The 17193-nt window shown below is 43.8% G+C and overlaps 1 protein-coding gene across 2 annotated transcripts in view; it reads right to left on the bottom strand.

The window, feature by feature from the left end:
• Positions 1-7874, bottom strand: part of AZIN1 (antizyme inhibitor 1) — a 29427-nt gene extending 21553 nt beyond the window's left edge. For both annotated transcript variants that reach the window (XM_052651436.1, XM_052651437.1), the window contains exons 1-2: positions 7520-7874; positions 2401-2538 (exon numbers count right to left, since the gene is read on the bottom strand). The gene's annotated coding sequence lies outside the window, so the exon portion shown is untranslated. The remainder of the gene's footprint in view (positions 1-2400; positions 2539-7519) is intronic.
• Between the last annotated feature and the right edge of the window lie 9319 nt (positions 7875-17193).

Raw genomic sequence — 17193 nt, 5'->3', positions numbered from 1 at the left:
ATTGCTGCTCCACAGGAAACATCCCAGGATTTCAATGTCTAGTACCGCAAAACTGCTATTGATATCTAAGGACATTTCTGGAATGTAAAATTTCTCTTGCCATCTTTACTAATTCTAGTCAAGAAATCTTTGGGGATAGATAGCTTTCGGACTTCAAAATTTCTCAGATTTTAGAATAGCAATTTAATCTATATACTTTTAATATATTATTTAACAGTCTCCATGAGGCTGAGTCAATATGCTTATCAGAATACTTCTGCAGCAAAATTCAGGAATATTAGCACTAAATGGGATAAGTCAAAATAAAAATAGCTTCAAGTTCAGCTCAGATTCAGGTCAACTTTTTGTTCCCAAATCAGGTTAGGTCATATCAAGGAAGCTGTAATTTTTTTTTTTAACCTTTTGATTTTACAATTGTATGATTAAGAGATTGTGGCTGTAGCACAGTACTATGAATTAAGTGTTTCATTTAATATATACTGTACCCGGGCAGAATAAGCCAGTCACTCTGGCTGCCAGAACCTGCAGAATGAATATTGTTAGCATTTTCTATCTGTGCCTATAACCACAACACCTCCACACACAAAAAAGCAAGAAATTATAGACTTTATGAATTCTACAGTATTAATTACCCTACAGACTTTTCCTTAAGCTGAATCATTTATCAATGTATGAGCTCACCGATACTGGTTTCTCAAGTCTAAGAGGAAATAGTACTAGAAATATGACATATAATGCAAAGTTAAGTTTTCATTAAGAGAGATTTGAAATAAAAGAAGTCATCCTTTAATACGGTCTTGCTTAAAACAAGAAGCTTGCTATGAAATTTCCACCTTAGAATCTACTTCTGACTATGGAATCAAGTATACCCCACCCAGAAGAGTTTTAAATCTTCAAGCCAACTTAGAAAATATCAGATATGCTGGAAGTAGAATAGATGACCAATGAAATGTAAAGAACTAACTGGCTTGGCACTGAATTGGTGACAACTATACTTCTTTTTAATATGCATACAAGCCACTTGGTTAAAATGCATATTTCTGATTCAGGTCTGGGTGGAATCCAGTGTCTGCAGTTCTATTCTAGGTTATGCTAATGTTCCAAAGTTGACACTGCATTAACAAAGCATGATTAAAATACTCAAAAAAAGAGAAATCAACCTATTTAGGGTTAAAGGAACTATTCTAGTTTGAATTTCTCAGCTGTGATTTAAAAAATAAGTAATTTGCTCAAATTCACATAGCCAGGAGAAGACCAGTATGGGAAACCCCCCAATCTGGATTTTAAGTCAATAGAACTTTTCAGAAATCATTTTTCTCTGTTTAAGACTTAAAAGACAAAATGTAAAATTGTAATTTGAGTAATTAACAGTAAATGTGTTGAAAAGGTTTCCTTTAACATACCCTACCCAATTAGATCTCTTTCTTGAAATTTTCTTGTGTTACTCCCTCCAGGTTCTCTAGCCCACTTAAAAACACCCAAATCTCAACACCTAAACCCAAATTTCAACAGCTAAAGAAATCTACAAATAATAAAACAATTTTAATTAATGACCCACACAAATTTAGCAGCACACATTCAAACACTTTACTATGAAACTGCATTCTGCACAGAGGTTTAATTCAAAGTTAAATCCATACACAGAAAATCAAGTAAGCAAAGTCAAAAACTATCCTTAAAAATCTCTTAGGAAGGCAGTATGCTGGGAGCTAAGCATGCATCATCATCTCTCAATAAGACCTTTGAAAACACCCAGTTTTTCCACCAGATGAGTATTACACATTTTGTGAAAAAGAATATAAACTCTAGAAATCACACTGTATCTGGCAAGAAGCTCATAACCAGAAAACAAGAATTAAGATTCACCTCTTAAATGCAATGCTTTAGGATAGTGCTCTGTTGAGCGGAATGGAGAGTAGAATCTTTTACTATATTCAAAAATAAACTTTCTTTTCTGACTTAAGCCCAAATACTTGAATCTACCAAATTAAATGGTTGAATGGTGTGATGTTACCACCCACATTTAATTAAAAAAATAAAAAACCATCTCTCCAACTTATATTAAAATCTGGACTAATAAGATTTAATTGAAATTTAGCCTGCAGTATATACTTAAATATAGTAATAATGCGCACAACTGAATCAACTATATGGCTAAGTAGGGAATTTCCTTGATAGCCTAGTGGTTATGATTCCAGGCTTTCTCACTGGCATGGCCTGGGATCAACCCCTTGTCAGGGGAACTGATATGGCGCAAGCTGCAATGTATGGCCCAAGAATAGTTGGGGAGGGAGTAAGTGGTAAATACAATTTAGAGTTCTGAAAAGACTGAACAAGAATCCTTTACTTCTACTTTACAAGACCCTCCCTCAGCCTCTGCACAGATGTGAAAATACTTACATGGACAAGTTAGGAGATGGAACCCCCCTATCATCAGCTAGGTTCCCAAGGTGGCTCAGCGTTGAAGTCGAACTGTTCTCTATACAGCACTTCTCCTAGGCCCTCTGGGTAGTTGTATACTTGGTCAGAAAGTTCGCCCTAAAGAAGAAAATAAAAATATATAAGTCATATGTTAAAAAATGCTAGGTTGTGCTTCAAGAAGGCTAAGTTGATGTAAAGATTAAGTTCAGGAAGAAGTTTCAGTTTGAAGTGTTTCATTAAAGCACACTACACAAAATGATGTTTTCAAAGGGCTTATCACAGTATCAAATGCTGTTTTTATACAGTAAGCATTTCCAAGCTGCAAGAACACAAAACTGAATTTGAGGGCATGGTCACCTTACAAGTGGCTCTACCTCACTCAGTTTCCAGGCCTCACTCAATTTCATTTTTGCTTTTACTTACTCCAAAACCCAAATTTGTAAGTGGCCTAAAATTTTTAAATGTACAAGTGCTCTCACTGTGTATCTAATAATCTGAAACTAACCAGACCTTTCCTTTACTTTCCAAATTCCAAGTTTTTCTTTGCTTAAGTATAAAATCCAACTACATATTAAGAAGAAAAACAGTTTCTGTGACTTAGCTAGTACACTATGTATACCTGTGAAATAACTTTCGAGACCTGCCTTACGTATCTGACAAGTAACAGATGTTTACCTCCTTCTCGTTCCTAACCTGTTGACATCTAAGTCACTCTACTATCACTAGGAACAACATATGAATGTAAACATGCTTGGCACTCTACAAAATGATAATTAAGTTTTAGAAATGGTTTTTACCTATTAAGGTTTGACTGAACAGACTTATCACCTCTAACCTAAACAACTAAACCTACACTTCTATTTGTACTTCAGTGATTGCTATTTTAAAGTAATATAACCTGACAGTATTTCTAGAAGATGGGGGTAAGAATGAAACCAGAAAAATGATGAAACATAGGAATCATAAGAATCTGAGATTTCAGAAGCACTCTAGATACATCTTCAGTATATCTCATATCTCAACCAGGATAGAGGCACCCTTAGGGGAAGTAAAATGTTCTTCCAATCTACTAGGGGTATCCTGATCACATATTCAATGACACGGATAATTAGAAAAGAATCCATATCAGCATGCGACAGTGACTATTAACATCACATTAGATTCCAACTAAATATTCCAAAACAAAGGTTCCAATTCTCCCCAAACCAACGTAATTTCAGTAAATTAAAAGCCATCGCCACCGGAGACAGAGAGTGAGTTTATTCTCAACTATTCTTTGGAACAGGATAATTATTCTAGCTGAGATATCCCCTTCCCCCCACATATCAGTAGCTATTTTGTTGCTCAGTGCAACTTAAGAGCAGTGCTGTGAAATGTTAATAACATTAAACTTCAGAAATTCATGAATGTTCTTCAGTAGTATCTCTAAAACATTTCCACCTAACAGAAAAGATACTAGTAGGAAATGAAGGCTCTGAATTTCGAAAGGCACGTTCTAATATAAATAAAGGGGGCACAGGATCATTTACTTACAGGATAAACAGAATGTTCATTTGTACAGTTAAGATTAACCAACCATAAGAGGAGGTTAAATAAAAATATGAGCGGGGGCATGGAGAAGACACAGGGAATGCTTTATTTTTCTCATTTAGAGTGGTGTTTGTATCAGTTGGATCATGTACAACACTGCAATCAAATCTCTTAGTTGATTGAAGAGGATGTCCCTTGCTATACTATCTTGGCAAATAGCACAGAGAGAACTAGAGTTAACTGAGTCAGCAGCTGACCAATAAAAAGCACTAAAAACCTCCTATCACTTTGACAGTAACTACCCAGAAACTCAGTAAACCCAAAGTTATCAGTGTGTCTCACCTTACACTGCCTTTATCAATGACTTTGGTATTCTTTCCAAAACTCCAAAACCCCAGCCTAATCATGAGAAAAATTATCAAACAAATTCAAATGGGGGACATTTTATTGGATATTTGGCTGCACTTCTCTAGACTGTCAAAGACATGGCAACTAAAAGGAAATGTGGCATCTTAATTGGCCTCTAGATAGAAAGGAAATTAAAAACTGGTGAAATCCAAAAAAAATCTGGAGTTTAGGTGGTAGGCATCTGGTCCCATCACTTCATGGCAAATAGATGGGTAAACAGTGGCTGACTTTATTTTGGGGGGCTCCAAAATCACTGCAGATGGTGACTGCAGCCATGAAATCAAAAGACACTTACTCCTTGGAAGGAAAGTTATGATCAACCTAGACAGCATATTAAAAAGCAGAGGCATTACTTTGCCAACAAAGGTCCGTCTAGTCAAGGCTATGGTTTTTCCAGTGGTCATGTATGGATGTGAGAGTTGGACTATAAAGAAAGCTGAGCATGGAAGAACTGATGCTTGGAGAAGACTCTTGAGAGGCCCTTGCACTGCAGGAGATCCAACCAGTCCATCCTAAAGGAAATCAGTCCTGAGTGTTCACTGGAAGGACTGATGCTGAAGCTGAAACTCCAACACTTTGCCCACATGATGTGAAGAGCTGACTCATCTGAAAAGACCCTGATGCTGGAAAAGATTGAGGGCAGGAGAAGGAGACAACAGAGGATGAGATGGTTGGATGGCATCACCGACTCAATGGACATGAGTTGGGTAAACTCCGGGAGTTGGTGATGGACAGAGAGGCCTGGCATGCTGCAGTCCATGGGGTCACAAAGTGTCGGAGAGGACTGGCCTACTGAACTGAACTGAATGTATCAAAGTCCGTTTCTTAATTTTGACAAATGTACCACCTCTTATAAGGTAAACTAGGTGAAAAGTATGAATAACTCTGTATTATCTTTGTAACTTTTCTGCAAATCTGTAATTATTCCAAAATAAAGTTGTTTAAAGAAAAAAAAGCAAGGTATTCTTATAATGGACCACTATTCGGCAGTTAAAAGGAACAATTTACTGGTGAGCACACTATGGATGAATATCAAAAACATTCTGAGTTAAAGAAACCTTTCACACAATATATAGTTTCATTTATATGGAAGTTCTAGAATAGACTTCCATAATAACTAATCTATGGTTAATAAAAAGAACAGTGAATGCCTTTGTGGGTAGTGAGGGATGGAGCTTGAAGGGTCAAAAGAGAAGGTTCTGGGTTTGATGGCACTTTTCTCATCTTTGATAAAGGTTTGTATTACACAGCTGTATTTTTGTCAAAACTCGTCAAATGGTGTATTCAAGACGTGTGGTTTTTGCTGTTATGTAAAATTTACCAGATAAAACACTGTTAGATTAATGATATGTGCATACTGAAGTTGAAGGGGTAAAGTGTTCTGGTGTCTCCAACTTACTTTGAAATACACAGAATAAAGAATGATGAATGAATAGAGCAATTACAAGCACAGCAAAATGTTAATCGTTTACTGAATCCAGGTGAGGGTACAATTCTTTCACTCCCTCTATATGTTTGAAAATGTTTAAGTTAAACCTGAGTGGCAAGAGGGACGGCACTGATTACTTGATTACGGTACCTTCCATTATCACCTATGACCATCAGGAGCCTGTATCTTTCCCACTAACTCTTCAGGGCTTATTTGCCTTCATAACCAGCATCTGCATCCTATATTTGTAAAAGAAATCAAAGGGTTGGCAGGGCTCTGCCCTATAGTCATTCGCCGTATTTCTGCCAGGCTCATCTATAACAACCTTTCCTCATCACCTATCGACTCTCTCCCTTGAGCCTTCAGGTTCCTATCCAAGCAGAAGGCTGAAGGGTGGAAACACGACAGGACACAAAATATCTTAATGTGTCCACGATGCAACCACAAAATCCCGTTAAAGCTGCTGAAATATTCTGGGGCCGTTAACAGTGCGCCCGACCTTTTCAGGTTGCCGAACCAGTAGCTTAGCCTAAGACACACACGTTTAGGATATACACTTGGTAAGGCTGTTAAAACACCACCGTTGGTGGAAATTGTTAGCCGCTAATCGTGGCCGACTCTTTGTGACCCCAAGGACTGTAGCCCGCCAGGCTCCTCTGTCCATAGGGATTCTCCAGGCAAGAATACTGGAGTGAGTTGCCATTTCCTTCTCCAGGGGATCTTCCCGACCCAGGGGTCGAACCTGGGTTCCCTGCATTGCAAGGCAGATTCTTTACCCGTCTGAGCAACCAGGGAAGTACTGAAACACCACCGTTAATTGCCAAAATAGTACTTGATAAGCCATCGAAGCCCACCGCTCTCTCTCTCTCGGCCCAGGAATCGTGGCGCGGACGGGAAAACGAAGCCATGGTGACTAATCCTTGGGCTCCAGGAGGCAGCCCGAGGTGAGTGAAGGCGACTCGGCCCAATCGCCAGCGCCGCAGGGGGCGGGGCGGCAGCCCCGAGGCTTCCAGAAGGGGCCAAAGGCCTCTTGCTCGCTACCTGACACCGGGGTTTCCCCGCCGCCGGGCCCCTCGGCGGCGTCAACTTTCCTCCGGCAAAGAAGGGAGGGCCGCGCTCTCCGCACCCTCAGGCACCCGTCCTCCCCCGGCAGCTGTCACAGGAGGCCGGCGCCGGGCCCGCCCCGCTCCATTCATAACCTAAGGCCGCGACGGTTGCAGCCGGTCGCCCCGCCAGCCCGGGATCCCGAGACGAAGGCGCGGCGCGGCGCCGCTCAGGGCCGGGCGGCTGCACCAGGGCCCCTCGGGGCTGCAGCCCGGCCCCCTCCCCGGAAACAGCAATGCACCACGGGAGCGGGGTGGGGGCCGCCTGCCGCCGGGAGGCGACGCCGAGCCCCGCGGCGGCGAGCCCCCCGAGCGCGCCCCCCAGTCCACACGCACGCACACGCCCCCTCGACCCAACCGCGGCCGCTCGGGGCTCGGCTCGGCGGCCACCCGAGGCGCGCCAGCCGCCCCAGCCCGCCGCGCCGCCGCCGAGCCACCGGCCGCCGCCGCCACACACGCCGCCAGCCGCCATGTTCGAGGTGGCCGGCCGCGGGGACGCTGCGGAGGAACGCCGGCCGGTCGGCGGGGCCCAGCCTGAGGCGGCCGACAGCTTCCCCAGGCCGACCCACCCCCCGGCGCCCCGCGCCCCGGCACCGGCCCAGCCCGCGCTCCTAGGGTCACTACTCACGTGAGATAACGGCCCAAAGAGTCGGGTAAAGCGTCTTCTCTTTTTCGGCGGAATTTTTAAAGAGGGATGTGGTTACCTTGAGCAGAAATACCCAAGGCGGCCTGGGCCATAGGCTGCGGGGACGACGTGGGGGGGAAAGCGCGGCACCGACACCAGCTGTGCAGCAGCGGCGGCGGCGGCCGAGGGAGAGAAATGGAACAACGGCGAGGGCAGAGGAAGAAGAAAGGCGAGAGGGCTGGGTGCGGAGAGGATTCGGCCTCGTCACACCGCAGAGCCGGAGAGCGAGAAAGGATGAGAAGAGGCAGAGAAGGCGGAGGGGAAAAAAAAAAAAAAGGAAAAAAGGAAACACACAGCAACCCAGCGAAGAGCTAGCGAGTGTGGGAAGGCGGCGCCGGCAACGCCAGGCTTTATACGGAGGGGCGGGGCTTGGTGACGTCACAGCCAGCCGCGCGAGCCGGACGGCGCGGGGCCGCGGCGCTGAGAGGAGGGAAGCGGGCGGAAGAGAGAGGGGGCCGGCGCGGGGCGAGCCGAAGCGGGTGGGGCGGGGCGACCCCGCGGTGCAGGTGCCTGTCTCCCCCGCCCCCGGCTACTTCCCGCCCTCCACCCGTTCCCCCGCCGGTGGAGGGCCCGCTGCGCGGACGTGGGCGGGCGGGGGAGAAGGGAGGTGACCTGGACAGAGCGCGGCGTCGCCCGCGCCCCCGCCGCCCGGGCGCCTGCGCTCACGCCCGAGGCGGGCCGGGGCGCTTTGGGAGCTGGGCCCAGCGGCCGCGGCGCCAAGCGCGGTCCGGGCCCGAAGCTGGCGCGACGCCTGCGCTGCCTGGAACCTGCTCTGCCTGGAAGAGGGTGAAAGAGGGGGGCCACCCCTGGAGCTTCCCGCCCCCCTACCTCCTCGAGAGCTCTCCGCTTTTTGCGGCCTCTGTAGGCTACGCCTGGGGACTGCCCTCCCGGGGTGAAGCTCCAGCCCCCGCGGGATGCGGCGCTCCTTTTTTTGGGAAGCGAGTTCCTAAGGGCCAGAACGGCTCGGCCCAGTGTTCGGGTGGTTGCAGGGGCTCGTGACCGCGTGGGCATGTCCCCAGTGTTCGCACGTTGCAGTGTGGTGCAGTAGGTTTTTTTTTTTTTTTTTTTTTTAAGGAGTGTGGCTTTTATGGCTTTCTTTTTAGAATGGTTGAGGCCAGGCGACCCGGTCCTTATTCATGAAGGACCTGTATTGGAGAGGGCATTACCGACGTTACAAGGGCACAGTACTTCAATTCCCTACGTCTCATTGCGCGGTCATTTAAATTTTACTGCTGCTGCTTAATCACTTCAGTCGTGTCCGACTCTGTGTGACCCCATAGACGGCAGCCCACCAGGTTCCCCCGTCCCTAGGATTCTCCAGGCAAGAACACTGGACGGGGTTGCCATACAGAGCAAACTTATTTTTACTGGGGAGCCTAGGACGACCTACATGGCTTTTAGTTTATTCTCATGTTTTTAAAATGTCGCACTCCCCATCAGAAACCCTGAGTCCTCCCGTGCTAATGCCTTGCAACTCAGATGCAACGGCACAAATGAAATATATATTGACATACACTCCAAAATCTTTGCGATAAAGACAGACTTTTTTCCACTGGCATTTCCCTACCATCTGTTTACTTTGTAGCACTGTGGTTGCTACAAATCAGATATGAAAGGAAGAGAGAGCTTTCCTGGGTAGGAAGGTAGCAATGCTGAACATAGGCTCTGAGGTGAAAGTACTAGGTAAAAACTAGGGGCTGTGGACTCTGTTCCCGATTTCATATTTCCATATTTCCCTGTGCTGTCTCTTGGTTTCCTCTTTCATTCCTTAAAAATTCTTTTCGTTTCAGAACATTTACAAGCACAGCACTTTACTAGACCCCCTGCTGGAGGGAGGAAGGCTAGAAATGAATACACTTGAAATCTTGATAACAGTCTAGCAGGGGAAATAACACTACATCAAATAACTAAGTAATTGTTGTAAGCAGATAAAATGCTGTGTGGAATCTAGTGAAAGGGGGAAGTAACCGCAGCTCAGTGAGAGAAAGGCTACTGGGGAAAGGTGGAGAGAGATTTTGAGAGCAGACCCTCCAGACATGGGAAATAAGTGACTTTTGAGAGCAGATATTCCAGGCAAGGGAACTACTTAAGAAAAGGCACAGAAATGGGCCAGCAAAGAACTGTGAACTAGCTTTCTGGCTCCAGCATAGGTACGGTTGCAAATGAGATTGAAAAGGAGGGTGATATGAAACGTAGGGATCATAGCTTGAACTTCATTTCGGAACCATTTAATTGGGGACATGATATACTCAAAGTTTTTGTTTTTTTTTTTAAGATTTCTCTAGCATCAATGGGATTGAAAATAGTTTTAGAAGAGAGGAAACAATGAAGGCAGCTGTTACATAGTTAAGAGAAGCAGGAAATGTGGGATAGAGAGGAAGGCATGGATGAAGGCGTAGAGAGTAGGGATAATTTTGAATGTTAAGGGAGAGGAAGTGAAGTGAAGTCACTCAGTTGTGTCTGACTCTTTGCAACGCCACGGACTGTAGCCTGTCAGATTTCTCCATCCATGGGATTTCCCAGGCAAGAATACTGGAGTGAGTTGCCATTTCCTTCTCCAGGGGATCTTCAGTGGGTTGCCATTTTCTTCTCCAGGGGATCTTGGACCCAGGGATCGAATCTGCGTCTCCAGCACTGCAGGCAGACTCTTTACCATCTGAGCTATCAGGGAATGGAAGGGAGAGGAGAAGTTAGCAAATTATTTGGGGATATGAAACTAATCAACAGGGAGAATTCTGGGATCACAAACGGAGAAATAGAAAGTCCCAGTTTTGGGGGAAGACTATGAGCCTTCCTTGAGCATAGTCCAAGCTGTCGATAGGATATTCATGTAAAAATGGTCCAAAGGCCTCTGAAAACACAGAGATCTGGAGCCCTTTTGGCTGTAAATTTGGGACCCTCTCCTATAGACATGGTAATTAAGGAAATATGGAATGAATGATCAGAATGTCATATTCCTGACAGGGATTCTTCTGATTTGGGAAAATGGCATGTCATCGGTAAACTCCAAATTCATGTTAAGAAGTTTGGATTCTTAGCCAAAAATGTTTCAGTCATAAGAGTGAATTGAATTTTAGAAAAGGGGAGAGTGTAAGGGTGAGAAGAAAAGGGACTATATATTTGTGGCAGGGAGAACACTTGGAAAGCTATATAAGCGTCACTCCAAATCTTTGTTGTGACGAGACAAAGAACTGAGGAACATACACTCGTGTGACATAAGGATCCAGTAGGAGAATGATAAGGGCCTGGAAAGAAATTATGTGTGACCTTTAACTGAATAACTTCAGTGGAGTGAGAGGCACCGACACATGGCAGAGATTCGAGTCAAGAGAAGCTGAGATGAAGTCAGCAAATGTCCACTCTTTCAACTGGACTAGACCCTACTCCATCATTGTTTATACAGTGAAGCAACTCAACAATTTATTATTCAAACTATGTACTCTCACAATTAGTATTTGTGTATTCAAATCTAAATCATACTAGCTTTTGCTCTGTTGCATACAACAGAGCCTTAAAAACTGTACTGCAATGAACTAGACAGCATAGTAGGTAACTGTAACAGAATGATAGCTGCCTAATGAGAACAGCATGTTTAATTGTGTTTCGGGTTTGAGGTTTGGGGTTTTTTGCCAAGTCAGGTTACTCATACACAAATCACAGGTAGTGCCAGAGAAAGTATTATTATTAAATAGAGAGCCTTAAGATAAAATAATACCATTCACACTTAGATCATCCTGGTTTATTAATTCAAACTTGTTTGCTTTTGTGCCAATAGGTGTAAAAGACTGAATGAATTAGATCGTTGATAAAGACAAGTCACTCAAAAAACAATGGGTAACCCTAAAATTATCAGCCTATAATAGAAATATCTTATAGTCACATATATAAATGTGACAGTCCAATGGTAATTGAGCATGAAAATCATAATTTAATGGGAATGTTTGAAAAGAGCTTAATAATTTTTATTGTGATACCATGCAGGGCCCTGTGGAGCACCTGGGCACAGAGGCTTTCTGTGTCCCTCATTTCTTTGATTATGGAAAACCGCCTTCATTTAGCCTCCATGACCTTGCCTTAGTGTGCAGGGGGCAGATTCAAGCTGTTGTTAATTAAGGAAGGGAGGGGAATGCAAGACCAGGGAGAAATAATCAAGAGTAGCCTTGGGGCAAGGTCGTATTTTCCCATCAATGGATAAGAGTGAGTGAGTGAAAGTCACTGTCCTGTCCTACTCTTCGAAACCCCATGGACTATAGAGTCCATGGAATTCTCCAGACCAGAATACTGGAGTGGGTAGCCTTTCCCTCCTCCAGGGGATCTCCCAGGGATCAACCCAGGTCTCTCACATTGCAGGTGGATTCTTTACCAGCTGAGCCACAAGGGAAACCCACTAATGGATATACACAGCAATATCTTGGAGCTATTTTGTAAATACTGAAACCCCTTCCAGGAGGGAGAAGTTACCAATCAGTGATGATATGCTGCCCCAAAGCATGTAAACCCCAGACCTATTGGACTTGAAGGTGGATGATGCCGACTCCTAGTTAGCTCACTGCCAACCCATCAGAAGAATGTCCACAAGCTGATCATGCTCTCTTTCAATAATTACTGTAAAACTTGTCACTATTTTCCCCAAGTTGGGACACCTAGTTTGGAGGGCATGAGCCCACTGTGTCCCTATTTGCCTGGCAAAGCAATTACGCTAACTTTTCTGCTTCACCCAAAACTCTGTCTCTGAGGTTTGATTCGGCACCAGTGTACAGAGAAGCTGAGCTTTTGTCACCAACTACTAAGAGACATTCTTAGAGTATACTTTATTTTATAGAAAACCAAAATATATAGGTTTTGAATAGCTAAAACATTCACACTTTTTCAGTTGTCCACCACATCTTTTTGTACACTGATAATCTTCCATAAAAGCAACTTGCTTATCAAGAATCCGGAGAAGGCAATGGCACCCCACTCCAGTACTCTTGCCTGGAAAATCCCATGGATGGAGGAGCCTGGAAGGCTACAGTCCATGGGGTTGCTGAGGGTTGGACACAACTGAGCGACTTCACTTTCACGTTTCACTTTCATGCATTGGAGAAGGAAATGGCAACCCACTCCAGTGTTCTTGCCTGGAGAATCCCAGGGACAGGGGAGCCTGGTGGGCTGCCATCTATGGGGTCGCACAGAGTCGGACACGACTGAAGTGACTTAGCAGTATCAAGAATCTGGCACTATGTCTTTCATAGACTAGTAAAAATCCAAAATCACTGCAGATGGTGACTGCAGCCATGAAATTAAAAGATGCTTGCTCCTTGGAAGAAAAGCTATGACCAACCTAGACAGCATATTAAAAAGCAGAGGCATTACTTTGCCAACAAAGGTCCAATAGTCAAAGCTGTGCTTTTTCCAGTAGTCACATATGGATGCGAGAGTTGGACTGTGAAGAAAGCTGAGCACTGAAGAATTGATGCTTTTGAACTGTGGTGTTGGAGAAGACTCTTGAGAGTCCCTTGGACTGCAAGGAGATTCAACCAGTCCATCGTAAAGGAGATCAGTCCTGAGTGTTCATTGGAAGGACAGATGCTGAAGCTGAAACTCCAATACTTTGGCTACCTGATGTGAAGAACTGACTCATTGGAAAAGACTCTGATGCTGGGAAAGATTGAAAATGGAGGAGAAGGAGATGACAGAGGATGAGATGGTTGGATGGCATCACCGACTCGATGGACATGAGTTTAAGCAAGCTCCAGGAGTTGGTGATGGACAGGGAAGCCTGGTGAGCTGCAGTCCATGGGGTCTCAAAGAGTTGGACACAACTGAGCGACTGAACTGACTAAACTGAACTGAAAAATGAGTAATTAATCATGTACTTGCTTTGTAAATTACTTCGGGAAGACAGTTCAGATTATATACCATTCTATTCAAATAGAATTGATATATGCTATCCTTTATTTGCTAAGCATCTGTTGTTATAATCTCTTAAGAGTTGTAATTCCTTTACCTAGGTTGATTTTTACCTCAAATGAGGACTTACTTAATTTGGAAGGAGACTTTATTGTCATGTTTTTGTTTTCTCACAAAATTTAAGGATCGGGTCAGTAGGGTTTTGTGGCATCCCAAAACAGGCATCCTGCATTCCAGCGCTGGTATCTTTGATATCACCCATGTCTTTGTCCTTTGACTTTCTCCAGCGGCTCAGAAATAAAGAATTTGCCTTCAGCGCAGGAGCCACAGGGTCCATCCCTGGGTCGGGAGGATCCCCTGGAGGAGGGCATGGCAACCCACCCCAGTATTCTTGCTTGGAGAATCCTGTGGACACAGGAGCCTGGAGGGTTACAGTTCAGAGAGTTGCAAAGAGTTGGACAGTGGTAAGTATGGCAAGCAAAGGATGATAAAGTCCAGACACAAACCCAGTTTAAGGGAAAATAATTTCTATTTTCATGTCAGTGGCAATGTATGTCATTAGATACAGCTCAGTAAGTGATTCTGGGTGGTTTCTAAGATAAGCAAGTCATAAGCTGTACACTAACATCTTTTTTTACTTTGAGAAACAACAAACTATTCACCGTTAATTTAAGAGGACTGTTTTGAAACCCATATTAAAGGGCAAAGCAGTAATCCAGTTTTACAAATTAAATGTAACACACATGACTAGAATAATCAGTGGGCTGACACATGAGTTTGCTCCCTCATATCTTCCTCTAATCTTTGGGAGTTAGGAAATGCTTGGAAAATTAATCTCATTTTCACTTTACTGTCAGGTGTTATCTGATAAGTGTTTTGTTTGTTGGGTAATACATAGCAAGATAGGCTTGTCTGCAAACAGCTGCCTGGCAGATATCCTAAAATTTTCGTTCAGGTCATAGAAAATAGGAGCTCTGAAATCTATTTTTGTCCAATGTGAATTATGATATGCTCTATTTTTTAAAATAAATAGACTAGTTGCTGCCACATAAGCACCTAAATGATTGTTAATAGTGGTAACTGCAGGCTACATTTTGTTCCTTTGTCATTTAATTTGAAGTTTTGCAAGTTCTGTGATAAACATCTATAACTATTTAAATTTGCTCTACCTAATACTAATGAAAATGAGAAAAACTCTTGCCATAAAAACAAAAAGATTAGTTGCTTCTTTACTAAAATAGGGAGAAGAAACATAAATGGTTTGATTTCACAAAAAGAATATTTTTGTGTCATTCAACCATCTGTATGAACCTTCATTGTTGGTAGTAGTAATTTGAAAACCTTCCTTCATCTTGGTGTTTCTTAGCTAAGTCATTTAATTTTAAGCCACTGCTTTTATATTTTTAATCTTTTGGCTGCAGCTAGTGGCTTGCAGGATCTTAGTTCCCCGGTCAGGGTTAGAAGCCATGCTCTTGTGCCCACAGGGTCCTAACCGCTGGGCACCAGGGAAGCCCTGCTGAAACCATTTACCACAGACTGGAACTTGAACCCATGTACTGGGATTTGAACCCACATGGCTGGGACTTGAACCCAGCCAAAATCCACAGTACCTGGTTTCAGGACCTACTGAAGCTCAGGTTCTTGATGTCTCATCACAGAAGGAATTTAGTGAGAGACAAAGTGATAGGTAAGAAGTGAAGTGAAGTCGCTCAGTCGTGTCTGACTCTTTGTGACCCCGTGGACTGTAGCCCGCCAGGCTCCTCTGTCCATAGGATTCTCCAGGCAAGAATACTGGAGTGGGTTACCATTTCCTTCTCCAGGGGATCTTCCCGACCCAGGGATCAAACCCAGGTCTCCCACACTGGAGGCAGACGTTTTAACCTCTGAGCCACCAGATAGGTAAGAAGTGGATTTATTTAGATTCAGAGAGAAGCACACTCCAGACAGTGTGGGCCATTGCAGAGGGCAGCGAAATGTGGCGTGGTTAGTTTTTATAGGCTGGGTAATTTCATATGCTAATGACTGCGAGGATTATTCTAACTATTTGTGGGAAAGGGTGGAGATTTCCAGGATTTTGTCACCGCCCATTCCTTGGTCCTGGCACCTCTGGGTGTGTCATTTCACTTGCTGATTGAGGAGTCTTGTCTGCCCCATTAGATTCTAATCAGTTTATGTTGTGTCCTTGGGCTGTGTCATTCTTTCAAAAGTTGTGCCCTGCCCTTTTCCCTCCTGTTACACCACCTCCATTGCTTATAGAAAATGTATTCCTCATTCCTTTGGGAGAACGTCTTCCCTGCCATACCCTGAACTCTGCTGGGCACTACAGTCTTTTCAACCCTCTGACTTCCTGGGACACAGTAACCTGTTTACAGGTTGATAGATTCTCACCCTATCTTGGTTGTAGAGGCAGCTCAATAACGATTGGTACATATTTGATTCAGACCTTGGTTGGAAGAAGGAGTGGATGAGGGAATCATTTCTTCTGTTGTCATCTCATGACAGTGTGAACCAGGAGCTGCTGGCACAGAAGTCCTAGGAGAAAGCAATGTGAGAAAATGAAGCCACCCCTCATCTTGAAAAAGGAATAGTCAACAATCTAGTTGTCCCATTTTTCTTGTTCTTCAGCTATACCAACAGAGAAAATTGTTTTTCTTACCTAAGTTAGTTCCAACTAGTTTTCTCTTACTTGCAACCAAGAATCCTGGCCTACACGAAAGAATGAAAAGAAAAGATCTTCATTTAGAGTCCAAAAATCAATTGCAGAAGTACAAGACAGGAGAGACCTGATTGTTGATTATCTAAATACTACCTAAAAAAATAAAAAGAAATACTATCTAGAAAAGATAGTTGACCACAGCTGGCCATGAACCAAAAAGGCATGTGTTGAATTGCTAAAAACAAACCAAAAACCAAAAACACTTGAATACAATAATTTGGGACATTCAATAAATTAATGCATTGACAAATTACAGGTCAGAAGGAAGGTAACAGCTTGGTTTACTGTTTCGGTCAGAAAATAGTAAATTTGGGAAGGGAAAGTTTTACTGTTGTAAAGCACATTATAATTAGCACATTATACAGGAGAATGAAAACTAGATAGTTTGGAGGATAACCATAAAAATGGAGTCTTCCCACGTGTCACTAGTAAAAAACCCACCTGCCACTGCAGGAGACATCAGAGATGCCAGATGAATCCCTGCATTGGGAAGATCCCCTGGAGGAGGGCATGGCAACCCACTCCAGTATTCTTGCCTGGAGAACCCCATGGACAGAGGAGCCTGGCAGGCTGCAGTCCATAGGGTTGCAAAGAGTCGGACACAACTGAAGCGACACAGCACAGCACAGCATAGCCATAAAGATGAGGAGGTCTAGAAGACAACATACTAATAGGAGTGATAGAAATGTTAGACATAATTTGGGGGGAACTCCAGAGAGACCCCAAGTCTCTTGTGCCAAGTGAGGATACAAGAAGTCTGCCCCGTGAAACAGAGCCATCAGCCAACCAGGTTGGCACCCTGATCTGAGCCTTCCAACCTTCAGCACTGTGAAAAATAAAGTCCTATTGCTTGTCCATTTTATGATATTCTGTTATTAACAGTCCCCAGTGGAATTAACCTAACATTTTCTATAAATCTGTTCTGAGCCAGGCATTGTCTAGGCATTAACTTTAATAGTCACAGAGATTTCTTTGGAAGGAATGATGCTAATGCTGAAACTCCAGTACT

This window comes from Budorcas taxicolor, chromosome 14 (assembly GCF_023091745.1).
Source record: "Budorcas taxicolor isolate Tak-1 chromosome 14, Takin1.1, whole genome shotgun sequence".
Taxonomy (NCBI): Eukaryota; Metazoa; Chordata; class Mammalia; order Artiodactyla; family Bovidae; genus Budorcas; species Budorcas taxicolor.
The sequence above is the reverse complement of the archived record's forward strand: the minus strand, read 5'-3'. Positions and strand labels throughout refer to the sequence as shown.